The 26,376-nt window shown below is 49.1% G+C and overlaps 1 protein-coding gene and 1 long non-coding RNA gene across 3 annotated transcripts in view; one reads left to right on the top strand and one right to left on the bottom strand.

The window, feature by feature from the left end:
• KCNMB2 (potassium calcium-activated channel subfamily M regulatory beta subunit 2) overlaps window positions 1-26,376 on the bottom strand; it is a 202,137-nt gene that overhangs the window by 139,546 nt on the left and 36,215 nt on the right. The window lies entirely within an intron of this gene.
• LOC140622344 (uncharacterized) lies at window positions 14,157-17,997 on the top strand. Its single transcript, XR_012022127.1, has 2 exons — window positions 14,157-16,169; window positions 17,781-17,997. It is a non-coding gene; the product is annotated as an uncharacterized lncRNA (long non-coding RNA).

Raw genomic sequence — 26,376 nt, 5'->3', positions numbered from 1 at the left:
CGGAGGAGTCGGCCTTGGGTTTTGCAGTGTTGGCCCAAACTAGGGGTCTTAGTTGGCTCCAGGGATTTAAGATCCGCGGGATCCCCTAGATCTAGGCTCTCCGGGAGCCGCCAGGCTCTCCTTTATTGTGGAGATGAAGCCAGAGGGACAGGCCCAGGAGCCCAGGAGTCCGCAGGCCCGGGTTTTGAGCCTCTGGAGTCCTTCCCTGGGGTGTCCTGCTGCTTTGTTTTCAAAGGAAACAAAAGTGTTCGAATGGCAGAGTCTCGCCTCCCAGGTGATGCAGAATAATTTATGATTTCAATTAAATTGCCCCCAAACCTGTTGCATTGTCAACCGGTTGTAGTGAATGCAAACTAAATAGGCCACATTTTTATTTTAAAAGGAAAACATTGGGGATCCCCGGGGGGGCTCCGCGGTTTTGTGCCTGCCTTTGGCCCAGGGCTGGATCCTGGGGTCCCTGCATGGAGCCTGCTTCTCCCTCTGCCTGTGTCTCTGCCCCCCCCATCATGAATAAATAAATAAAATCTTTAAAAAAATAAAAAAATAGAAAAATAAGTAAAAGGAAAACATTTTCCAGGCAAAGCTGGAAACCATGCATGACATGAAGCAGTGGCTAGAATTTCTGTTTCCTCCATTAGGACAGATGACATGTAGGCCGTTATGTCGGTCATGCTCCTATGGCTTGACGATGACATTAAGACTAGAAATTCTTAGTAAAACCCAAATTAGTTCACCGAGGGAGGGGCAAGAGACGCTGAAATCCTCAAGTCGAATTTTAGTCTGTAGCTCTGGTCCCACCTTTTGTCACCAAACTCTTCAATCCTTCTCATTCTTTAAGTACCCGGACCCCAGTCGGAGGGGCCGTGCCTCCAGGCAGCGCTCACCGCGTGGTACTTGCCCCTGGACGTGCGCAGCCAAAGGGAATCAAGGAACGGAAGCTGGCGGGGCCCAGCCTGGGCATCCTGTTGGCTTGTCCTGCAATAAAGTGCAAGCAGGCTGCTGGGGCTGAGCAGCGGGGGCCCCTCGCCCAGTCTCTGCGTGTGGCTGTGACTGACCCCACCAGTCGGCCCCCTTCAGGGCCCTCTGGCCAGCGTAGCAGCATCACCGTGACTCACCTTCCCCAGAAACCTCAGAAGCACCAGAGGTTTATCAGTCATGGAAAGGACGGAAGCTCGGGGGGGAGCCGAGGGGGGGAGACAGCCAGGAGGGTTGGGGAGCGGGAAGTAATTTTCACCTCCGGGGATCATGTTAAGAAGAGTAGGAGAGGATGTGGCGGAAGGGGAGTCCTCTGCCCTGTGGGTGGGACTGTGACCTGGTGCAGCCACTCTGGGAAACTGTGTGGAGGTTCCTCAAAGAGTTAAAAATAGACCTGCCCTATGACCCAGCAATTGCACTGCTGGGGATTTACCCCAAAGATACAGATGCAGTGAAACGCCGGGACACGTGCACCCCGATGTTTATAGCAGCAATGGCCACGATAGCCAAACTGTGGGAGGAGCCTCGGTGTCCATCGACAGATGATGGATAAAGAAGCTGTGGTCTATGTGTACAGCGGGATATTCCTCAGCCATTAGGAACGACGAATACCCACCATGTGCTTCAATGGGGATGGAACTGGAGGGGATGATGCTGAGTGAAGTAAGTCAATCGGAGAAGGACAAACATATGGTCTCATTCCTTTGGGGAATATAAAAAATAGTGAAAGGGAATAAAGGGGAAAGGAGAAAAAATGAGTGGGAAATATCAGAAAGGGAGACAGAACATGAGAGACTCCTAACTCTGGGAAACAGACTAGGGGAGGTGGAGGGGGAGGAGGGCGGGGGGTGAGGGTGACTGGGTGACGGGCACTGAGGGGGGCACCTGATGGGATGAGCACTGGGTGTTATTCTGTATGTTGGCAAACTGAACACCAATAAAAATAAATTTACATATATATAAAAAAAAGGAAGAGTAGAGAGAGTCTCGGCCTTTCTCGACGTCCAGGCATCTGCAGACTCGGAGAGCTGGACTTCCAGCGGGAAACCGTGGAAGCGCTTCCTCTGTCTTCAGGATGCTGTGCGGTTTTACGGAGGCTTTTGGTTTGTTTCTTCGCTTGTAAAAAATCCCTCACATCAAGCATCACCAAACAAGGAGAGTTTACCTTTTCAGATCATCGTAATTTGCTCCTTAAAACACCGAAGGTGGTTAGGCTTTCAGAGAAAATTTTTCTAAAAACTACTTTAGCATTTCCAGCCCTAAGAGCAGAGTCCGCTGATGTCACAGAACATGGCCCTCGGCGGGTCTGAGGCCCAGGTCATCTGCATTGACCTGCACCTGCTAATACACGTGACAGCTGCCGCCGTGCACCTGGGCAGGTAGAGGTAGGACGGAGAAGAGGGAAGAAACGGCGCAGTGTCTGCTGCCTCGGCCCTTCCTTGGGTTTAGTCTGAGCCGGTATCTGCAGCTCACGGTCTGGTTATCAGATCTCCAAGTGGGCACAACTGTTTTTAAGAAAGAGCTTGTGACTAGACCCAACCTGAGCTTGATGAGGGTCCAGGTGACAAAGCATAACGAAGAGTCTGGAAAGGGTTTTTTTTCTTTCTGTGCCTGGAACCAGTATAGTTCACTAACAGGCCATGACCTTGGAGTTCATAGTGGGTGGCCGTCCTGTTGGGAGGGCTGAGGACGCTACTTTGACGTTGATTTTATGTTCACACCATCTGGATTGTAGGTTTAGTGGGCCGTGGGTCCTAGGAGGGTTTTGCTGGAACCTGTCAGGGAGGGAGGGAGCTGAAGCCGCCCTGGGATACCACCCCGCTTGCCACGGTCTTCACCTGAACACAAATGGTTCGGCGGTATCAGGTGGTCTCTTAAAAGCAACTTCAGGGAGGTGGACATTACGGTCATTCATCCACGGAAGGGAGAGCAGGAGAGAAAGGGCACAGGGGACACTGGCATGGGGGAGATGGAGGCATCGGCGCTTCCGGGCCGTGCTGGGCATGACGAGAGACGCAATGCCTGGTAACGCGGGCAGACATTCCATGCTATGTCCTCCCGGGTTTCTCAGCACCATTATCCCCGTGCGCCATTATTATGCACCGGCCTATAATATAGGACGCCCTATAAAGCAAGGAGGTGTGCATTTTGCCTTATTCTGGACGGGCCCAAGCTTAATGAGAAGGTTTAATTTGGAATTCCCCATTGGCTATTCCCACGAGCCCGGCCTCCCATTCTCCTCTGGCTTTTTAGTCACTTCTGGAATTATTTGTGTTCATTCCACAGGTCTTGGAGGTCAAGGAGTTTGTCCCATTGATCCTTGTGTATCTATCAGCATCTATCGTAAAGCTGTTCCTGCAGCAGGTGCTCAAAAAAATGTCATATAACAATACGCAAAGACGGCTGTGATCTCCGATTATCGGCAGCCTTAGTCCTCAGACGGGACCCTACTAACGTGGTTCTAGACTTCTCTGATTCATGACGGAGAGTCCCAGGGTGATTTCAATGTTTCTTATGCTTCCTTTTTTTGTTTGTTTCTTATGCTTCCTGAACGCCCATACTCACCCCAACCAGATCAAACCTCACAGATGGGCCTGGCACTTTTATTGCTCTTCGACTCGACACAGCCCCTCATAATTTTGATACAGAATTTGGGTTTTGCCACCCCCCCCTCCCGGGACAGTTGAGCCATTTTGCCCCTGGTAATTTTTCCTACAGAATTACCTTCAGTTCACCCTTGCTGGCTCTAAGCCACGGAAGCTGCTATTTATGATAAATCCAGAGGGAGAAAGTGGTGTGAACAGATGGACACATGTAGGAAAATGTGGGACCATCTCCAGAGAACAGCGAGCAACTCAATAGGGCTCGTACCAAAAATACAGGAGGGGAACCAAAGAACAGGGGTTTAGAAAGCTAACTGGGGCTTGGAGTAAGGCATCTGGGGTTACGATGTAGAATTTAAAACTGGGAGTCTGTTCTTGGAAATAAGTATAACGGTTAAAAAATGCACATAGTTGGAGGTATCGTATCCGGGGCAGAGACTGACTTTGCTTTGAGCATCTCCATCTCTCCCCTTTGGTTTTCCTTTTCCCCCAGTCCCAGGAGACCGTCTGGGGATCCTTAATGCAAAAGTCAGAGGCGGCCTCCCCCCCCGCGCCCCCGTGTCGGTAGAGTCTGGGACGTGCCCCGGATGGTGCATCCAGTCGGAGCTCCCGGCGGCGACACCTCAAGCCATCCGAACCCTGGACACGGCGTCCACCAACACTCCTCGTCTCCGTCGTTTTCAGCTGCAATTCCCTGAGGATGTCGCTAGATCTCAGCCATCAACCTTCATTCCCTAACCTTAGGGGTGACGGCTGATGAACCTCCCTGAGCATCTGGCCACATCTATTCTCTGGTTCGTGACGTGTGTCATAGGAAGTTAAATGCCCAAAGCGCTTCCATTGACAGAGACCAGAACCGCCCTCGTTGCTGTTCACAGGCTTCCTTTTCAGGAGATCCTCGTTTGCAAGATGAGCTGGGGGTAGAGTCTGGTGTCAGCAAAGGAAAGCCAAGTGCTCTCGCCCTCTCACCTCCATTTCCTGCGTTAAGCCCTGCACGGGATCCTGGGGGTGGGGGGAGTTCGAGGAGGGTCTTGAGGAAGAAGAAGGGGGGCAGTGCCCGGGGAGTCCGGATGCGACACTCAACGGCCTAGCTCCAGAGTCATTCACGTGAGTTTGAATGTATCTTGAAAACATTACAAATATGCAGGAAGACCTTATATAATTAATCTGGGGCTAAGCTGCTTTCTTAATTAAAGCCGGCTCCGTGGTTACTTTGCCATCGTGGACACGGGCCAGAAGGTTCACCCGAGCTGCTTCCGCGCAGCCGCTGTTGGCCTCGTCAGCACCTTCTGGGCATTCAAGTTTCATTTTTCTTTCTCTGTCACAATTTATATTCCTGGCTTTTCTTTGGAAAATCAGCGACTGAAATGCCACGAGCAGGGTGTTTGATTGTACTGGGGACTATCGCCTTTGAGGAGCAACAACCTATTCAAGTACCGTGTTACAGGTTTGAGCAAATCGGGGCTGAAACGGCTCGTGGAGCTAAAGCAGCATAATCGGCAGCTTGTGGGTCTGTCCCTCTCTACCTGTGACCATAAATTACCTGGTCACCTTGATGAAAGAAAATGAAAAGGTTTTCAGGGACAAGCTGAAGAGGTTTCAGAACATTTGAGGGAAATGTTGTTTCCTGGAGAATGTTATTATAAGAGTGAAAAAAGGCAAAATGAGGTATCATTTTTCTGATGCTCCAAGGAGAACGAATGTGAAAGCTCCTTGATTGATTGATTGATTGACTGATTGTATTTATTCATGAGAGACACAGAGAGAGGGAGGCAGAGACGCAGGCAGAGGGAGCAGCAGGCTCCGTGCAGGGAGCCCGACGCGGGACTCGATCCCAGGACCCCGGGGTCACGCCCTGGGTCAAAGGCAGATGCTCAACGGCTGGACCACCCGGGTGTCCCTGAAAGTTCCTTTAAAAAGAACTAAGGGTTTTAGGTTTCTGCATCATTCTAGTGACCAAATATCCTCCTAATATTTTCTATCCTGACTCCCTGAACAGATATTCAAAGCCACACAATCTGACTTCAAACCAGCTTCAAAGGCAAATTTAATGAAGGGACACAGCATAACTGATGACAGCGTTTTCTTTGCAGCCGTACATTTAAGGGAAAGCATTGCCCGATAACCGAAAGATAGGGCGATCGTGAACATAAAGAATTTCAGCTTTTCTGGAGGGTCCCTTCAGAAGTTTAGCCTTTTAACAGAGAATGAAACAGACCTCAAAGCTCGTAAATAATCTCGCTCACCCAAGCCCTCCGCCTCCGTGAGGCAGTCGATAGGATGGTGTTCCCGGGACCTAAGGAGACGTAGGCATTTATGAACCGTCTTTCTAAGCTTGGATTTTATCGTTGGCAGAGTGAGGCGGCTCGGCGATAGCAATAATGATCCTGCTCGAGTGCTTACCGTGTGGCGGACACGTTATTTGATCCTTTCCACAGCTATTTGCGGGAGACTTTAATTTTCGCTTCATAAATGAGGGACAGATGCTTAGAAATATTAAATAACTTGTTCAGGTCTGACATGTGACCCACGGGGGAACTGGTGTTCAAATCCAGGTCTCTCCGATTCCAGGTTTCCTTTGTCATTTTTTTAAAAAAAATTATTTATTTATTTATTTATTTATTTATTTATTTATTTATGAGAAACGAGAGAGAGAGAGAGAGAGAGAGAGAGAGAGAGGCAGAGACACAGGCAGAGGGAGAGCAGCAGGCCCCATGCAGGGAGCCCAACGTGGGACTCGATCCCAGGACCCCAGGATCACGCCCTGGGCTGAAGGCAGGTGCTAAACCGCTGAGCTCCCCAGGGATCCCCTCCTTTGTCATTTTTTTTTTGCAGTATCTTTTCTCGAGTGAACATTGCCCGGAGCAGAGGTCTACAGAGGATTCCCCACTATCTTCTACTCTCCTTAGCGGTAGCTGAGGGCGAAGTCGAGTCTCCCTTTGTAGGGCAAGTCTTGCCAAGGTCTGACCTTCTGTAGTGAATACGTTTTGAGGGACATGGTGCAGCTGACCCTTGCTTGAGAAGGGTGGAAAGGTGAGCAGATGAGTCTTGAACATACGCCGTGCACCAGGTTTGTAGACACGGGATCTCCCTCGAGCCTCACGACAGCCCCTTTTGCAGAGGAGGAAGCGGGTTCCGGAGAACGAAATGACTTGCCCAAATTCCCCGCGAAGTGGGAAGACTTGGGATTTGACTGCGGGGCTGTTTCTCTCCCGCCTCCTGCACACTGCCCCGGGCCTCCTCACGCCACACCTCCTTTGAGGCGACCTTCATCCTCTTTTTTCCTGCTAGAACTCTTGGTGTAGGTTAGAAGATGGAGAGCTACTTGAATTCTTCTGAGGGCCCCCAAATTCAAAGTATTATGCAAACCATTAACATGAGACCGCAATGGATCTCACCAAATGAATGAGGTATCGTGTCGAGGAAGCCTATATGCTGCCTATAGGGTCGGCTTCTCAAGGAGGCCTAAAATGGAGGAGCCGACCCTATAGGCAGCATTTACATGGTTTCCACAGGCGAATTCAGCTGTTTTCTTTAGTCAGAGGTTTTAGTGCGGACATTCTGCAGCTGTGAAAAAGAATTTATGTGTTTCTAAAAATCCAAGGCAATAATGAGAAACATCTATAAAAACGCTGAGCTGCTCAAGGGTTGGGTGTCAACCAACCAAAGATAGAAAGAAATAGGTCCACTGGGAACGGTCGGCCTCTGTCTTGACGGAGGCTGGATGGAGGGAAGGGGGATCTGCCTTCCCGGAGGCCTGTGGCAGCGCGTTGGCTCCAGCGTGGCTCAGGGCCCTCCGGGTGGGGGCACGAGGGGCCCCGGGAGCTAACGGCTTAGCTAAGGGGATGGGGCCCACACAGGAGGGACGAGTAGGTGCGCGTCCCTGGGGACCTTGGGCTCTGAAGTGGGCAGCTGCGTCCCATGGAGTTTCTCAGCCCTGCACTCTGGTCCCTCGGGGATCCCGGGCTGCGGGACCTTGTCTCGGGGGCACCTGGGCCTGTCTGCCTACGAGCCCAGACCCATGTGGACCCGGTACTCGAGAGCGGGCTCGCTGGGCTTTACCCAGGATACCGTGGATGGGTCTCCCATGTCATGAGAATGGAGCCTTGAACGTAGTCCCTCATTAATTACCATTTGTAGACATTGATAGGGCATCTTTTTAATTATTATTATTATTATTATTTATTTATTTTTTTTTGCAAAACCTGGAATTGGCACAGAGGCAAACTATGAGAGAAAGCCTGAAATAAATTACATACACTTGTTAAGTCTTCAATCCCAATATTATTATTTTTGTTTTCTACTGAACTGGAAGATAATGACCATGTGTTGAAATTAGCCCCAGTGGATTGGTTTAAACCTGTAACTGATCCATGAAACGGGACCCAGATTAGAACATCAAGACGTTTCCTGACTTACACCCGAGTCACTGACTATTACCCAGTTTGCGTCCCTGGCACCAAGGGTCTGTTCGCCACTAGAAGTAAGATTCGAGGTCACAACTTTTCCCCGCCGTGCGGGGACGGAGATGCCATTAGCCGCCTCGGTGTAGACTGGGGAGAGGAATACCTGTTGCATCCGTGTTCAAGCACTTTGTTAGCTCCCAATGCCCCCCCCCCTTCCACCCCAAAGTGACACTGAAAGGCTGTATAAGTCAGGGAACTGTGCTTCCCCCGTGGACCCATGACCTCTGATGCTCCTCCCAGAAGTGCCAGCGCGCGCGGAGCGGGCCCGGAGAGCCTTGCACGGAGTCCACTGCAGCAAGAATAACGGCCTCCAGCCGTCCCTTGGCGGAGACGCGTCCCACGGTGCATCGCGATGCCCCCCCCGCCCCCCGCCCCGAGCGCATCAGCCTTCCAGTCGGTTCCTGAGCGTCTGGCCTTCCACAGCGACGGCTCTGCCCAGAGTGGGCCGAGTCCACGTGTCTGGCCCACGGACTCTCTGTGTGGATGTGGCTCAATCTCCTGGGGACCCGGCCTCATGACCCGGTCATTCTCTGCAGAAAGTCCCACGTTGTCATGATGCGCCGCGGGCGCTCCTCGGTGAGGCCTGCTCTGGGTGAGGCCAGGGCCGCAGGGGCTCGGTCACCCGAGGACCAGCTCAGCCCCAGAGGAGGCTGCGGGCAAAGCTTGAGAGTCTTGGCGCGGCCGGGCTCAGGCCTGGGGCAACCCAGAGGGGTGGAGGAGGGGGCTTACCCCTCGGGGTGGTTACCCCCAGGCCGTCCTTGGGTGTTCCACGGCCTCACAGGGTCAGGGGCCAGGGCCTTCTTTTGCTTTTACCATTTACAGCTGTGTGTCCTTGAGCAAACGACTTTCTGGAGATTGAACATTCTCAAGGGCAACCCAGGAATAAGGTCACCCCCTGTCTTTGTGTCTGTGGCAGCATCAAACAAAATAATAACGAACTATGCGTCGTAAGCTTTAAAGCGCTCTAATCACAGGGGTGGCGCGTGCTAAGGCTCCGAAGTCAGCCTTTTGTTTGTTCGTTCATCAAATATCTACCCGGCGCTCACCGCGTCTAGGCGCGATGCTAGGCACTAGGCCCCGCAGCGGTAGACAGTCTCTACGGACAGATGCCGCCCCCAGGACGGATGAGGAGGCACGTTTTAAACAAATTATTATGCAACTCATAGTTTTAAGACGTATTACACTTACTATGTGACAGTCTTGTTTTAAGTTTTTTTCTTTTTTTTTTAAAGATTCTATTTATTTACTCATGAAAGACACAAAGAGAGAGAGAGAGAGGGAAGCAGAGACACAGGCAGAGGGAGATGCAGGCTCCATGCAGGGAGCCTGTCGTGGGACTCGAACCCAGGACCTCAGGGGAAGGGGTCACGACCTGGGCCAAAGGCAGGTGCTAAACCGCTGAGCCACCCGGGCTGCCCCATTGTTCCAAGTTTTAATTTATTTAATCCTCCAAACAATTTTATGTGAGGCAATAATGTCATCCCATTTTACAGATGGGGAAACTGAGGCCAAGAGATTAAACAACTTAAAAAAAAAAGATGAGACAATTTTTTCTGGGGGTCTTGCAGATAGCAAGTGGTAGAAACAAGAGAAGAACTTATTCCAGAAAAAAAAAAAAAAAAGAACTTACTCAGCCTGGTTCTAAATTCTATGTTGGTCTAATAATCCGTACTCCCGACTACCCCCCCTATGTGAGCTGGCCCCTCTGGGGGGTGAGCGCACTCCCTTCCAAATTCCTGCTAATCCCTTCCTCGTGGGGTTATTCGGGGGATAAGCGAGGACTTGTAAGGGAATGAACCAGGAACCGACATCATCAACGCAGCCTAAATGTCAGTTTTTAGCTGCTCATCATGATAAATGCAATGGAGGAGACGCGCCGGGCGCTCCAGGGGGTGACACAGGGGGACCTAGCTGGCTGCTGAGGGGGGCAGGCCGCGATTTCCGGAAGAAACGCCCAAGCTGAGGCCCACGAGGCCCAAAGGATGAAGTAAGAGCAAAGGAGTGGGAAGGAGAAGCGAGGCATGAGGGCCTGCGTCAGGCCCGGGCAGGGGGCTGCAGGGGGCCGGGGAGGGGGTCAGGCTCCCATTGTGCTGATTTGACCCCGTTATCCCAGGCGCAGGTAATTTCTCTGCATTTGGGGTCATTTTTCCTGCCTCTGGTCCCACATCCTCCCTCGTGGGGTGTGAGTCTGTCGTGGTCGTGGGGCTGCCCTTGGAGGGCCTGCGGACGCCGTGGCTGGTGCAGGGGGCGCATGGGGTCGCCCCGCACCGGCCCCTCCGGGCTGGTCCCCTGTGGGTCTCGCTCCCACAGCGACCCCTCACAGGCCCACACTGGGCCGCCCTGCTCCCTCCTCCCCCGCCTGCGCTGCAGCCCTTACCCCGGTTTCCCCTCCCGACCCACAGAGGTCCTGCCCATCTTACAGGGCGCTAACACCTGTTCTTTCTCCACAAAACCATCCCACATGGCGCCGGCTGCAGTGTGCGGCCCCGTCTTTAAGATGCCATATAGGTTGTGGGTTCTATTTCCCGGGTGTCATTTTCCCTCTAAAAAAAAAAAAACACACACACAAAAATACAAATAGATGTTTTTTTTTTTTAGATTTTTTTTTAAATGTAAAATCTATACGTACAAAAGTACAAAAAGTGCATCCGTAATGCTCTTACCCATCTAAGTGTTCTAACTGTTGCGCATTGTTTTCGGGTGGCACACGCACAGGTTGAGAACTGATCTACTTTCCGTTATGACATCACATCCGTAAAAATTCTTGCAAGACGTGGGGGCTCGCAGGACAGGGGCCTTGCGACCGAGCCGAGCCTGTCCCCGCGTGCGCTCGGACGGGCCACTCACCGCCTTGCCCGGCTCAGTCGTCTGCGTGGTCCCAGCGCTCGGCACACTGCGAGGACGTCCCCGGGCCCAACGCCCGCTTCCCTTCAAGACCATCCTCCTGAACGACTCGCCCATCTCAGAGTCAGCCTCTCTCCTGCCGCAGGGCCTTTGTATGTGCTGCTTCCTCTGCCGGGAACCCAGGCCTCGCCCCGCCCGGTGTCTCCCTCGCCTCCCAGGGCCCACTCGGGTGCCGGCTCCTCCTCAGCTCCAGCCTCCACAGCCCTCTGGGCGACGTCTACTGCTCAACGGCCCCGCTTAGCCCAACCGCTGGTCACGTGCCTGCTGCATCCTCTGGAGGCTCCCTGAGGGTTCGCACCACGTTTGCTCCGTTCACCAACACTCTCTTGGCAATCGGGGGGATTCTGGGTGCATCATAGGTGAACCACAAAAAAGACTTTTGGGTAAATGACTTTGGTTGGGGCCCAGATGCCTGTGGCTCCGCGCTGCCCCGCAGCTGCTCCGGGATTTCCGGCCTGTGCAGCATCAGCCAAGGCCTCCGCCGGAGCCCGTCACCCTGGGCCCACCTTCCCGCCTCCTCCTGCCCCAACCACGCGGACACGTCGAGGAGACCTCGCGCAGACCCCGGTTATCGCAGAGCCACCCAATGAGTCAGTCTGGCACCAACACTTCCATCCCTCGCCATTCTTGGCCAAGGCCGCTCAAGGTGCGCAGGCAGTTACTGGCCAAGAGTTTGCATACTGGCCTGGCCTTCCCTGCTTGCCCTCTCCATCCCTGGCCCCTCCCGGTTGCTTGGGGCACTGCTCTCAGGGCTCCCCTTTGACAGGAACCTTCTCTACTGATGTGTAAAATTCAGGCAACTTGCTTCTCCAAAGCACACGCGGAGCCTGCTGGCCGTGCTGTCAACTTTGGGCTTTCAGGGGAGGACACAGGCCCCCCAGGTGAGGACCTTCCGTGCGCTCTCTCTACCCCGGGACCTGGAGAAGCTACTGAGAACAGGCCAGGAAAACAGTGCAGGTTTTTGCTATTTCTCTGATCCTTATAGCAGCTTCCCCTCTGAGTGCTCGTGGACAGACGTGCCCTGACCCCAGCTCATGCTACCCAGCGACATCTGCATTATTCTTACTCAACCCAGGACTCCCCACAGGGCCGCAACCCCTCAAGAGCAGGGAGGGGGCCCCGAGACCTCGACCCAATCCCCTTCTTTACCTCCCTTATCTATTTCTGCTCCTGCTTCTCCGTTCCTACCAGCTCTGCCTTGCGGTCCCCCCGCCCCCGACTGCAATGCAGAGGATTCCTCCCCGATTAACTTTTCTAAATAAATTCTTTTTTTTTTAGGATTTTATTTATTTATTCATGAGAGACAGAGAAAGACAGAGAGAGAGAGAGACACACAGGCAGAGGGAGAAGCAGGCCCCACGCAGGGAGCCTGATGCGGGACTCGATCCCGGGACCTCGGGGTCACGCCCTGGGCTGAAGGCGGCGCTAACCCGCTGAGCCGCCCGGGCTGCCCTCTAAATAAATTCCTAAGCAGAAGTCCATTTCACAAAATAGACAAAACTGCTTTTTATGAGGGTGTGTGGATTCTACTTACTAAAAGGCAAGGTCTTCCTAAAAAAATTTTAAAAAATTGAATCACCGTACGATCCAGCAGTCCTCTCCAGAGCATGTGTCCCAAAGGAGCCAAAGCAGGGTCTCGAAGAGACACCTGTGCCCGTGTTGACAGCAGCACTATTCACGCGGCCCAGAGGCGGAAGCGACCAGGTGCTCATCAATAGATGAATCAGGCAAACAAAAGGCGGAATGTACGTACGATGTTCCTTACGTGAGGCGGCAACACAGTCCAATCCATAGAAGCAAAGCATGGTGGCTTCGGGGGCGGAGGGTGCTGGGTGATGGGGAGCTGCCGTCTAATGGAAATAGAGTTTCGGTGCAAAATGGCGAAGTTCTGAGACTGCGCAGCAGTAGGAGTAGACTTAACACCACTGGGCTGTAACTTAAAAATGGCTAAGACGGTCATTTTCACCGTGTATTGTGTCACAATTTGTGAAAAAGCAAATGCACAAGAAAAAAGTCAATGTAGGAGAATGAGAATGAAAAAAAAACAGGTATTTGGAGTCTTGGGTGGCTGTTCATTCTTTTTTTCTGTGTTTTTTTTTTTGTGTGTGTGTGTGTGTGTGGCTGTTCATTCTTAACATTTGATGTATGTTCTGTTTTGGTGGATTTAAAATATATATATATATCCTGGGGCATTTTTTGCGCCTGCCTTTGGCCCAGGGTGCGATCCTGGAGTCCCAGGATCGAGTCCCTCATCGGGCTCCCTGCATGGAGCCTGCTTCTCCCTCTGCCTGAGTCTCTGCCTCTCTCTCTCTATGTCTATCATAAATAAATAAAAATAAATTAATATATATATATCCTGTAGCCTGATGACTCTCCCTACCCCCCCCCTTTTAAAAAATAAGTTGCTTTATAATTCCAGGCTCTTCACCAACTAAACACCTCGGGAGAATATTGAATTAAATTTGAGACATAAATTCAACCACTGTTGACGTGTTAAAATTTGATTTATGTCACCCTGGAATCTCTGTCGATTTATTCTTTTAACAGTAATTAAATGTTTTTAAAGACAAATCGAAGGCAAGTGTTTTGTGACCTTTGCAAAAACTGCATAAATCCAGAGCTTCGGTGAACCAAGGCTAGAACAGACTGGTGGTTTTCACCTGGCTTCCAGCTCCCTCCCATCCTCCACTCATCCGCTGGACTTATCTGTCTAAAACACCGGAGTGACCTTGACATTTCTGCTTAGACATTCTTGGCGCCACTTCATCCCTGTAGTGCGTGCGCAGCCCAAGCTATCCCTGGAGAGCACTGAAAATTGCCATTTCAGGACCTTCCCCAAACCAAATAAATTCAGTCTCCTCGGGTGGATGGGAGTATATTTCAGAAGCTCCTCGAGCGTCATGTGCAACCAGAATTTAGAACAACTGACTTAGAAGAAAGAACATAATTCTCTTGGGACGCCCGGGTGGTGCAGTGGTTTAGCGCCACCTTCGGCCCAGGGCGTGACCCTGGGGTCCCGGAATTGAGTCCCACATCGGGCTCCCTGCATGGAGCCTGCTTCTCCCTCTGCCTGTGTCTCTGCCTCTCTCTCTCTCTCTCTGTGTCTCTCATGAATAAATAAATAAAATCTTTTTTTAAAAAAAGAATATATTCTCTTTAACATGCCTCACAAGACTCTGAGAGTCCAATTTTTCTCCGATTATGCTGGATTTCAACATGGCCCTGCACGCCTTGGGTGGCAGGAGGTTCCCTGGGCCCAAGCACACTCTAATCCCATCCTCCTGCTTAGGTGGTTCCCTCTGACTCCAGCCGTTTCCACTCCATCCCCCCGACGGACTGGCATTCCACCCCGGAAGCGGGTCAAGCACCGCCACCCGTTTCATGTTGGCTCCTGCCTTCCATTACCCACCCCTCGCCCTCCCCGTCTCAAGTGATCAACGAACAAACTCTACTGCAACTAGAGCTTTCTTTTTCTCTCTCCCTCCCTCGCCATCTGGCTTATGGTTGATGTGTATCCTTGGGATAAGTTTCCTTTTCAGAATGAATGAATGAATGAATGAATGAATGAATAAATGAAACATCTAACGGATTCCTAAAAAGTCTGATTACCTTTATAGACCAACTCAAATTCTGTAGGGGTTTATAGACATTTATTATCTATAATTTGCATCTCAGAAAAGTGTTGCTAAAAAAAAGAAAAAAAAAAGAAAAAAAGAAAAGTGTGGCTGTGCAGTTATCACTTGGCTGGACTCCCGTCCAGAGTCGTCTACAAATCCCAAGCTCACGCCTCCAGACCCTTTCCTACCTGGAACTACTGCCTGGGCTCAGATGGGGAGCGTGTGGCTGCAAGGCCAGGTAGTCTGAGCACATGACTGTATGCTCCGCTGAGATTCGGAGCTGGTGTTAGACTCTCACGAGAAGCTCAAGGTCTGTATACCTTAGCCCTTGTCCTGTATTTTGCTAGATCTTTGTCATCAAACGATGCTCCCTCCAAAAGTTCAAAAATCTGATTTCTTGTTAAGGCTTCATGATTTGCTTTCCACGCCATTTCTTCTCTCCCCAGAATTTAATATTTGAAATATTGCGGAGCCAACACAACAGAGGGAACTGCAGCCAAAGAGATTATAAACAGGGTCAGGTGGGTTTTTTTTTGTTGTTTTGGTTTGTTTTTTGTTTTTGTTTTGTTTTGTTTTGTTTTTGTTTTTGTTTTTGTTTTGTTTTTTGTTTTTGTTTTTGTTTGTTTTTTTGTTGTTTTTCGTTTTTGTTTTTGTTTTTGTTTTGTTTTTGTTTTTGTTTTGTTTTTTTGTTTTTTGTTTTTTGTTTCTTTTTTTTGTTTTTTTTGTTTTTATGTTTTGTTTTTTGTTTTTGTTTTTGTTTGTTGTTTTGTTTTGTTTTTTACTAGCAGAGCTTGGTCAGAGAGGGAAAAATGAAAATCAGCGCCCCAAATACCTTGTCCATAACCGTGCAAACCATGTGCCCATGGCAGCCTGGAAAATGAAGGGTGAAGGCACATCGTTCATATGTATTAATGCGAAATTACTGACATGGGGGTGCCCCAGCACCTCCAAGATTTCTGCTTCAGGAGTCCTAATGCAATTTCCGGGGAATGCTGTGTTTGTTGTATCACCGCACTAGTCGTGGAAATGACAGCGTGACTTTGTCCCCACTTTCATGCTTTGCATGCCAATTTTATCACAATCGGAATTTTCCCTTTGATTATTCTGGGGTCCTGGCTGTGCAAAGTCAGTGTTGTGCGCATTTCAAGGGGAACGAAGCTGGGGAGAGGCAAGTGGCTTTTCGACACCAGGACCCTTAGAGTGAGCTTTACTTTCTCCAGGACTATATGTCCTATGGGTCGTTTTCTCTGTCATCATGATGATATTGGGAACAAACTCTAAACTAGACGTTAATGGAGTCGTTACCAAGCCTCACGCTACGCATCTTTGTACCTATTAACATCATAATCAACATAACATTCCGGAGTGGCCTGCAGTCATAATTGATTCAGCAAGGCGATGCTTTCCAACTGGCCGAGGAGCCTCCTATGTGACGTGATAAGAATCCTTAACGGGCAAGAGGCATGAGAATGTCAGCTTCTGACCTAAACGCCTCCCCATGACGCCTGTTTGGGGCAGGTAGCTCGAGACTGTGACTAACCCTGTTCCTTTATGAGTGCCAAGTGTCCGCAGGGTGTCTGGCCCTGTGTAGAGAAGATGGGCAGGTACACCTGGGAAGCCTGAGCCTCGGGAAGGAAACCCCACTGACCCTCTTCTTTTCTCTCCAGCCATAAGCGACACAGAAACCTTGATTTGAAGCAAACAATGGAGTAGACGTGTTAACTGGAACAAGTTCTCTTATAAGTCACGTCTTTTGATTTTGGGACAGATTTATGGTAGCTGCTTGAGAAGCAAATTTGGAGCCTGATACAAAATTGGATCTTTTGTCTTTTAGACACATGGAAGGTCTTTGGAATCTGGCTGTTGTTGGAAGTGTCCGATTCATTCATGGACTTTATTATTTCTAACAAGGTTTTGACCCTCTTCAGGGTAGTGGTGTGGTGGTGGGGGCAGGGGCACAGAGGATGGGAGAAGACCATGGAACATTCTAAAGGATCGTTTAAAGGGGAAACAAGGAACAGTTAACCTCACCCAGAGGGGAAAACACAGACCATAATTTAACTTGTATTGATGTTGTCTCATGGAGAGTGGGACAAGGTCATGATGAGGGGAAGTGCTGGTGCAGAATTAAGGAAAGACCTTGGACTTTGCGTTAATGTAGACTTCGGTTCACATCTCAGTGCTTCCAGGCACCAGCTGCTATGCGACCCTAGGAATTTGGTCACGTCATTCTGAGTTTGTTCCTTCATTTGTAAAATAGAAAATGTCTTTCTGCTTAGAATTTTCGTATAGTTTAGATAACGTAGGGAAAGGCCAAGAGTGTAGCAAGTATAAAAATCAGTGGTCATTGTTCTTACCCTGCACGGTTGTTGAGGAAAGGTTGTTAAAACAGACCATCTGCATCTGGGTGGAGGCGAGTGTGTGAGTAGGACTCAGAACCTCAGTCCATAAAGGGAAGGCGTCCAAGACAGGAGGCTAACGACGGAGAGTTGTCAAATGTGGGGAGAAAACGCGTGCCTCAACATCTGAGGGTACCAGTCCAAGCACAAGGTGGCAGGTGTGGCAGTGAGGAGGTTGGGTGGAGGGGGGTCCACATGCATTCTCAGGCACCTTTCCTCTCCCACAGGGCTGCTTTAGGAGGCCCAAGTGTCGGTGCCCGAGGGTATTCCTGGAGGTTTAACCCAGATCCAAGACAGACATAGGGCTACTGACCTGCTGGATGGTAGCCAGAAGGACCATTTAGGTTTTCAGTCTTTACTATGAATTGGAAAAGGACTCGGGATGCCTATTACCCTGTGGAAGTTGTGTTGGTCTGTAGCTAAGGCTGAGGCAGACCTGGGGCTCCTCAGGGAGGCGTCGTGCAGAAGTGGGGCAGGCACAGCGTAGACTGATAAAGATCGTAAAATGTAAACCATCACGTGAGCGTGGGAGAAGTTTTTAATGTGTCCAAGCCCCTTTTGGCTGTGATATCCATCTAAAACTCAACAGCCCCGTCATACTGATGTATTATTGATTTCTGCTTCTTTTTTTTGCGAATATACGACCACTGAGGTGTAGAATCGCTCAGTGATTCCATAGTTAAGCTGATAATCGTATTCACCGTATCAATAATGAAGAGTCGAATAGTCTAATATCTCAATCAGCATAATTAATTCATTTATTAATTCATCTCACTTTTTAAAATGTTTCTATGTTAACGTTCCTTTTATATCTAGGCTCACTTGTAAATAATGTCTACAGTTGACAACCTACAAATTAATATCTCGAGATGCAACTTCTCCTTCAAAGTCTAGACTCCTGTATTCAACCTCCAACAATGCAACCATCTCGAGTTCAACATCTCTTCGACTGAATTTCTAATTTGCTATCATCCCTTGAAAATGTGTTCCTTTTGCTACATCTCAATAAATGGCTACTCCCATTTTTCCAGTTGCTCTGCCTCCCTACTTGGAGGTCATCCTTGATACCGTCTTTCTGTCTACCCTATATGAACTCATCAGTAAATCCTATTGTCTCTAGTTTCAAAATATATTCAGACTCTGGTTTCTTTCCACCAACCCCACTGTTTCCAAACTAAGTTCTTGCTCAGGCAATTTCTTCCTAATTAATCTTTCCTAAATAATCTTCCTAATTATGTTCTTCTCATACGCCCCTGCTCCCACAGACCATTCTCACCACAGCAGCCAGAGTGAGCTCTTTGTTAAGTACCAACCCATCATGCCACAACTTTGCTATGATCTTTTCAATTATGTTCCATCTAACTTGAGTATAAGATCCTACATGATCCACCCTATTTTCTGCCTCCCACATATCCCCTAATATTCTTCTCCATGTTCACTTTTCTCCTGTTTCAGGGGCCTCTCTGCTACTGATCAAACATGTCACACATATTGGGTACATAAGTAAGGAGGAGGGTGTTCCAGAAAGAACAGCATCTTCAAAGCCTTGACCCCTGAAGAGCTTAGCATGATTGGAATTTCAGTGCCTCGGGGGTTGGGGCAGGGATAAGCCTACACAAAAAGACACAGGCTTAGCAGGGACAGAGTGGTCTGGTATGCGATGCCCAAGAGTATGGAAGATGATCAACAGTATTTCAGAAAATAGAACTTGACATACTACAGGCATTAAATAACCATTGGTCAAAAAAAGTAAGCTTTGTCCAATAATCAAGACAATGGAAGTTAGTCATCAGCTGGTTTTCAGAGTGGATATCAATGGGGTAAAAAAATTAAACCAATGACTCAAAAAATGACTTAGAAATCAGTTTAGGAAACAATTCAACAAAAAAGCAGACTCATGGGCAGCCCGGGTGGCTCAGCGGTTTGGCGCCGCTTTCCGCCCAGGGTGTGACCCCGGGGTCCCGGGATCAAGTCCCATGTCGGGCTCCCTGCATGGAGCCTGCTTCTCCCTCTGCCTGTGTCTCTGCCTCTCTCTCTCTGTGTGTGTCTCTCATGAATAAATAAATAAAATCTTAAAAAAAAAGACTCATAAAGAACCAATACATACTTTTTTGGAAACTGTGTTCTCTGGCTTGACACTGGAGTATACTTAATTGTGGATTTCAGCTGCCCCTCTAGGAGGAACTGAGTCAGGTGATACATCACTTCTCCTGGTTTGCTTATTTTATTAAACACTGTTTTTTATTCTGGTACTTGTTCCCAGATGTATCATTTTCCATTTCAACATCATAAATATGTACATAAATATTTTAAAAGTTTCTGTTTTTCCAGATTGAATATGTGCCATTTAACAGGTATTACTTCTAACTGAAAAGTAGCTGGGGTGATCAACTGCTCTGGCCTTTGAACTTAAGTTAACCCAAATGGCATCAGGGATAGCGTGTTGGAGTTGGCAGGAGCCTTAGAGATCGTCTACAACATCCCCACCCCAGAGACCCCACTGCCTTTACTTCATTTAAAAAGAAAGAAATCGCGTGGCAGGGAGACTTGCCAAACCTCATAACTGTGGAGGCCAATGATTTGGAACACAGAAATGATGTTTTCTGAGGCCCCGTTATAGCAAAGGGGCCACACACACAAAGTAAAAAGGAAAGAGAAATGTTCGCTTTTCAAAAATTCCTCCCTGCAATGATGCAAATATAGGTGGCCTCGGTACTACGGTTTGAAAGTAGCGTAAGTGAAACAAGACATGCAGGCACAAACAATGAATTTACCAAAATATGTAGACCTTCTAGGATTATAGTGTTACCCGGGTGCCAGACTGGTCAATATTACTTTATTTATTTTTTAAGATTTTATTTATTTATTCATGAGAGACACAGAGAGAAAGAGAGAGGCAGAGACATAGGCAGAGGGAGAAGCAGGCTCCATGCAGGGAGCCAGACGTGGGACTCGATCCCGGGACCCTGGGGTCATGCCCTGGGCCAAAGGCAGATGCTAAACCGCTGAGCCACCCAGGGATCCCCAATATTACTTTAAAAAAATTCTTCTCGACTAACATCTCTTGTTATGGAAAATACACGTAGGCCTTCACAGCTCTCCTTGTGGCTGCTGCCGGCCTAACATGATGATCCCAAATCCAGCTGTCCCTTTCCAACAATTTGAGTATCAAGCTCTCCTAATTTTGATGCATTTCCCATAAGTGTCGTTCCTCAAGAGAGTGTGAGACACACAGTAAATAATGTCTGGGTCTTCAGGGAACCTGTGTCTTAGAAACCTAGATGTGATCCCTTCTTTGGAGGAAGCAGAAGCAGATCAGCATTACCTTTGTGTTCCACCTAGACACTCGGTTTTCCAGGTCCTGAGATAACGTGGTCCGGCTATGCTTCTGGAAGTGCTTTGTGTGAGGACTGAGTGAAAGACCACACGCTGGGTAGCTTGAACATGATCTGCGGGTACTGGTGTGATTACGATAATTCAGATCGTCCACAAATATTGCCAGTAAAAGCAATAAGCCAAGGAAAGCAAAAAAAAAAAAAAAAAAAAAAAGGCCTGCAGGAAACCATGGATGCTGCGGATGTGAGGACGACGTACTCTTTTTGGCCTCGCGTGAAATAAACAAGCTTGAACTGGGTTATTATAAAATAAATGGCATAGCACGGAAATGGGCTTTAGGAATCATCTAATCCAGTGATTTTTACCAAAAAAAAAATTGTAGCTACAGATTCTTTTTTCAAGCACAGTTTTATATAGAGCCCTCAAATATAAAAAGATAAAGGCAGAGCTGCTCTGAATGAAGCAGGGGGCAGGGAAAGGCTGGCCCGAGCTTCTCAAGCTGCTGACTGTCAGGCTGGATCTCTTCCATCAGAGCCCGGGCTTGGGCGGAGGGGCCCTGCTGGAGTCCTTGCCTTCGTTTTTGAGAGCAGTGACTGACCGCAGAAGTTAGGGATTTGTCCATAGCACGAAGGGGTAGAGCCAGATTTTAGCAACTCACCTCCGCACTCCTTCGTACTCCTAAGAAGTCTGGCTAAGTGCCCCTAACCCCCTGGGCTTCCTCAGGGAGATTGCTCTAAAGCAAGAAGACAGGAGCTCTACCTCCCTACTCGGGAGGGTCGGGAAGGTCGAGGGCTGAGAGGCACAGGCTCCCTGTTTTGCATGGAGCTCCCTGGGTAGAGCCCATGGTTCTGGGACAAGAATGAGCTCTGGAAAAGGAAAAAGTAGTAAAAACGTGGTGATCCTTGCAACTCGAAGATAAGGAACGTGAAACATCACAGTCAGCTCTTCCTTTGGACAGACTCGCATACGTGTTGACCCCTCAAATGGATTTTTAGGGTTTCTGCATTGCGTATTGATGGTGTGTGGGAAGCTTGAGATTTTCCTATGGCGGTTCTTGGGTGTGGGACTGAGTCAGAGGATGGGCGTCACTAAATAAAGGCTCCTCGGAGGGGATTTGAAAGACCTCAGCCTCTTCTCCATTCTAGAACGTACCATGTTTTATAAGCTTCCTCTGCAAAATCCTGAAGCAATTTGCGTCCAGCCACTAATCTTAAGTTGTTTTTTAGTGGTTCGTGCAACATCATTCAACACATTGAAATAAAGTTAATAGACTTGCTTTTTCCCTCCTTCAAGTAGAGACCAGGAAATCTCCCTGTTTGGGGGTAAAAGTTCCAAAAGTGTGGGATCCCTGGGTGGCGCAGCGGTTTGGCGCCTGCCTTTGGCCCAGGGCACGATCCTGGAGACCCGGGATCGAATCCCACGTCGGGCTCCCTGCATGGAGCCTGCTTCTCCCTCTGCCTGTGTCTCTGCCTCTCTGTCTCTCTCTCTCTGTGTGACTATCATGAATAAATAAATAAAATCTTTAAAAAAAAAAATAAAATAAAAAAAAAATAAATAAATAAAAGTTCCAAAAGTGTCAGTGCAGTGTGATTTAACTCTCCAGTTGACCTTTGAGCTGTGTGGCTCCAGTTCTACATGGATTCTTTCAACAATACAATGCACTACTGTAAATGTATTTTCTTTTACGGTTTTCTTACCATTTTCTTTTCTCTAGCTTTATTGCGACAATATAGTATGTGTACATACGACGTGCGAAAGCGTGTTAATCGCTTTGCTATTGGTAAGACTTCTGATCAACCGTAGGCTATTAGTAGTTAAGTTTTGGGAAAGCCAAAGTTTATATGTGGATTGTCAACTACATGGGGTCAGGGGTTGTTCAGGGGTCAATTTTATTTTTAAAAGGGATTAAAGTATTAGATGAAAGGAGGATGCTTGAGGGCATGGGCATTGGAATCAGACTGTGCGTACTGTTTGAGCCAATTATAAGGCATAGACCAGTGGAGCAGAGTAGGGTGCACATCACACCCTCCACCCAGCCCACCACGCTCCTGGGATACATGCGGCTTTGTCAATCAGGAAAAGAGCAGGAGGCTGTTAGGTCCATTTGGAGAGAAATAAAAAAGAATGCTCCCCTGGTATCATCCAAAACAAATTCCAGGTTCATTAATATTCTAAACCCATAAAACTATATTGTCCTAGAGAAAAGTATCAAGGAATAATGTTTTAATCTTGACATCAAACCCGACAACCAGGGATCCCTGGGTGGCGCAGCGGTTTGGCGCCTGCCTTTGGCCCAGGGCGCGATCCTGGAGACCCGGGATCGAATCCCACGTCGGGCTCCCTGTGCATGGAGCCTGCTTCTCCCTCTGCCTGTGTCTCTGCCCCTCTCTCTCTCTCTCTGTGACTATCATAAATAAAAAAAAAAAGAAGAAAAAAAAAGAAAAAAACAAACCCAACAACCATCAGGGAAAGATTGGTATGTTTGATCGTAAGAAAAATAAAAACTGTGCCACAAAATATATGTAAATGCAGAAAAAATACTCAATAACATGCGAGGAATGGTTACCTATTGCTAACGTAATGCAAAGGACATGGGCATATATTACTCGGGCTACGAGAGAAACATTAAAAAGAAAAATGTTTAGAGAAAATGTAGTTGTGCTTAGGTATTGATCTACCTGAAAAAATATGATAGGATTTTTAATCACTGCACAATTTTACCTTGTATCAGTCCTATTTCTTTCATTAGTAGAGATTATTTTTTCCCTCAGTTGCTTCTAGAAAACCTCACAGCTCCTACCCCTTTCTCATCTTGAGATGAGCTGTACGAAGAGAGACTGCCTGGGTCAGGCTGAAGCAGAGGGTGGCCCGGAAGAGCCCGTCCTTGGCCCCGTTGGAGCTGTTGCCGCCCACTGCCCCCCGCCATCCGTGGGCATGGCGCCGAGCGCCTTTGTACTCAGGGTCTCCAGCGGTGCTGCAGCTGAAGAGGATTTGTTCTCGCGGGAGGAGAACATCAGGGTGGGAAGGGACCTCAGGATTCACGCAGTCGCCTCGCTCGCCCCCAGGGTGGCTCCTCCCGGCCTCCCCTCCCGGGCCGTGAATGTGCCTCATGGCAGGAGGAGCCATGGCGGTCCTCCCACCCCAGGATCCTACTGAGTCTCAGACACCACTGTCCCATGGAGACGGAGAAGCATCAGTCAAAGATCACATTGTAAAAGGGCTTGGCTTGCTTTCTGGCTAAAACTTCTGTTCCACTGCACGCTACACACCGAGCAGTGGACTCACCCGGCGTGCTGGAGCTTTTATGAGAACGGGTCCCTAAGTATCTGCGCTCATTATCCTGTAAATGATCACTTTTGCTTTCTCTCCCACTAGTGCCATCATCTCTAATAAAGCAGCTTATACATGTTTTGACTGAGACCACACTGCCCCAGAGAGCGAGCATCCTATTGCTTTAATAATAGAAATGCAGGAGTATCCAGGCAGCCTCCGTCAGAGGCCCAGGCCTGGGAGCAAGTCTCAGCCAGTCCACCCCATGTCTGTAGGGAAGCAAGTCTGGGTGAAGCCAGAGCATGGGACGCGTGCAGGGCCCCCTGGCTTGGCCTTCTCAAGGCCCCATCATGCTGCAGTGGGAGTGCTCTGCAAACAGTCCCACATGCTCCCCCCCAACCCTGAAAACTCCCCCTATAAGGACTTGGTTCTCCAGGAGGGAAAATGCACAGAAAATGACGATCCCATCTTTGATGCGTGGTGGCCATGATATGGAAGGAGAAGTTCTCTAGTCTAATGACAAGCATGCCAAGGGCCTAGCGTAATAGCTGGAGCTTAAGTGATGCAGATTGGCTCTGTGGGGAAAACAACAGCAAAAACAAAACAAAAAACAAACAAACAAACAAACACCCGAAATGACCCTGAGAGGGGAAACAGACCTTCATAAATTTGATCATACATCACAAGTGGGACCAAAGAGCCACTGGGACCAGCACTTGCACAAATGTAATGCTGATGCTACTTTCAACAAGTTCTGCCAAAATCCTAAAACCAAGAGCACCCTGGAGCTGATAATCCAGAGAAAGCGTCTACTTCCCATTCCCTGAAACCCAAGCGGAGGAGAGAGGACCCTGTCCGAGCACTGTAACTGCCAAGAGCCTCCATCAGACACTGAGTTTGCCCCGTGAGTCCCCAGCCCATGGGGAGGGGCCTGGCCGACAGCCCCCACGGAGGCCCGCAGGCGGGACGGGGCCACGGGACAGGGTCACATCACACGTGAGCACTGCCTCTGTGCCAGGGCTGCTGTCTGGCTTTGAGGCCTGGGGCCGGGCCCGGGGACCTTCTCTCAGAGGGAAGGAGCAGGGCCACAGTCACCTTGCCCTTCAGTGCAGAGAGCGCCCTCCACGGGGGCCACTGCCTGGCTGTTAAGATAGTAGAAATCTGACCATTTGGTCCGGAATCAAGCATTAGGGATGATTTGGGGTTTTTTACATCTACACAGACTGTGGCTCCTGGAGAGAGAGACATGACACCGAGCAGGCTCCCTCCTGTGATGCCGGAACAACCAGTGCCGGTGGCTAGGAACCCGCAAGGTCTCCCGTGCAGCGGCGCCTGCACACCTTGGCCTGGAAGGGAGGAGGCCCCCTACCACCCACTCCACGGCTCCCCGTTCTTGCCCAGGGACCTCCATGGTGGGCAGGGCCACTCCCGAGCCACTAGCTTGCCTGTCGGTTGGCACGTTGGTCCCAAGAGCCACCGCTCTGGTCTCCCTCTTGAAGCAGAGGTGCTGATGCCACCGGCGAGGGCGACCTGTTGGCCAGCTGCCTCTGTCTTGCGGATGTCCCCTCCGTTAGTCTCCTTGCAGGTGGACGTCACCAAATATCACAGAGATGCTACTGTTTTTGGTAAAATACACAATTTGGACCCAGGTTTTCCTGGCTGCAGGGGCAGATGGTGTAGCCTGAAGCCTCACAGACCCCGGGCCTCTGCTCTCCTCTGCGACTGTGTCGCTCGCAGGCACGACAGCACACAGTGACACACGGGGAGGATAGTCAACAGCCCGCTTGGGGCCCAGAGACGGGATCACTGCCCTGCCCAGCTCTTCCATTCTGTGCCTGGGTCCCAGAGCTTTCTGAGGGCCTTTATGAGCATTATCTCATTTGTTCCCCAAAAAGAGCTGTGAAGAGAGTGGAGTAACGTCATCCCCAGTCTTACAAATGAGAGCTCTGTGCCTCAGAAAGGCGGGGTGACTTTCCAGGGTCACACAGCGAGTGAACTTTAGGCTCGAGAAGGGAACTTGTCTTTTTCTGAATCCTGGCCTCTGAGGTCATCCTGGTGAGAGATCCAATCCAAGGCACATCATCATTGTTTTAACATTTGGTGACTCAGTGATATTGGAAAATAAGAGTTCACATTTCTGAATGGAAATATTTATGATCACAAAACACCGTCTTTAACTACTGAACCAAATAACGTTGTTGATAAATTATCAGCCAAAAAGAGACTGAAACTTAGCAGTTTTGAGTTTTTTCTTTATATAACCTAATTCTAGTTTAGATGAGAAAATGAGGCTTAGCCAATGATTAGTATAAAATTAGCCAAAGAACATAATGTGATTGCTTATGTTACTTGGTGAAACGCAAATAGCAGATGGATCATATTTAAGCAGCCACTTAATCTGTAAGTATATAAGAGCAATTTCTACAATGACTTCTGTATTTCTGAATCATGCCTTTTAATACATATTAATGTCTAAAGTAGCCATTTTATCCACCAAGTAAATAACGTTTAGGACCGTTAAGTTCTAAACCATGTATTAAACTGGACTCAAAGTACATTATTTTTCCTCCTATAATCAACTGAACGTATAGAAAATTATGCCACCTTAAAAGAGGACTAAGTTCGGGACGGCCGGGTGGCTCAGTGGTTGAGCGTCTGACTCGGGCCCAGATCATGACCCCTGGGTCCCGGGATCGAGTCCCACATCGGGCTCCCCGCAGGGAGCCTGCTTCTCCCTCTGCCTGTGTCTCTGCCTCTCTCTGTGTTTCTCATAAATAAATAAATAAATAAATAAATAAATAAATAA

The sequence above is a fragment of the Canis lupus genome, chromosome 31, assembly GCF_048164855.1.
Source record: "Canis lupus baileyi chromosome 31, mCanLup2.hap1, whole genome shotgun sequence".
In the NCBI taxonomy this organism is placed as follows: domain Eukaryota; kingdom Metazoa; phylum Chordata; class Mammalia; order Carnivora; family Canidae; genus Canis; species Canis lupus.
This window is presented reverse-complemented; position numbering and strand designations above follow the sequence as displayed.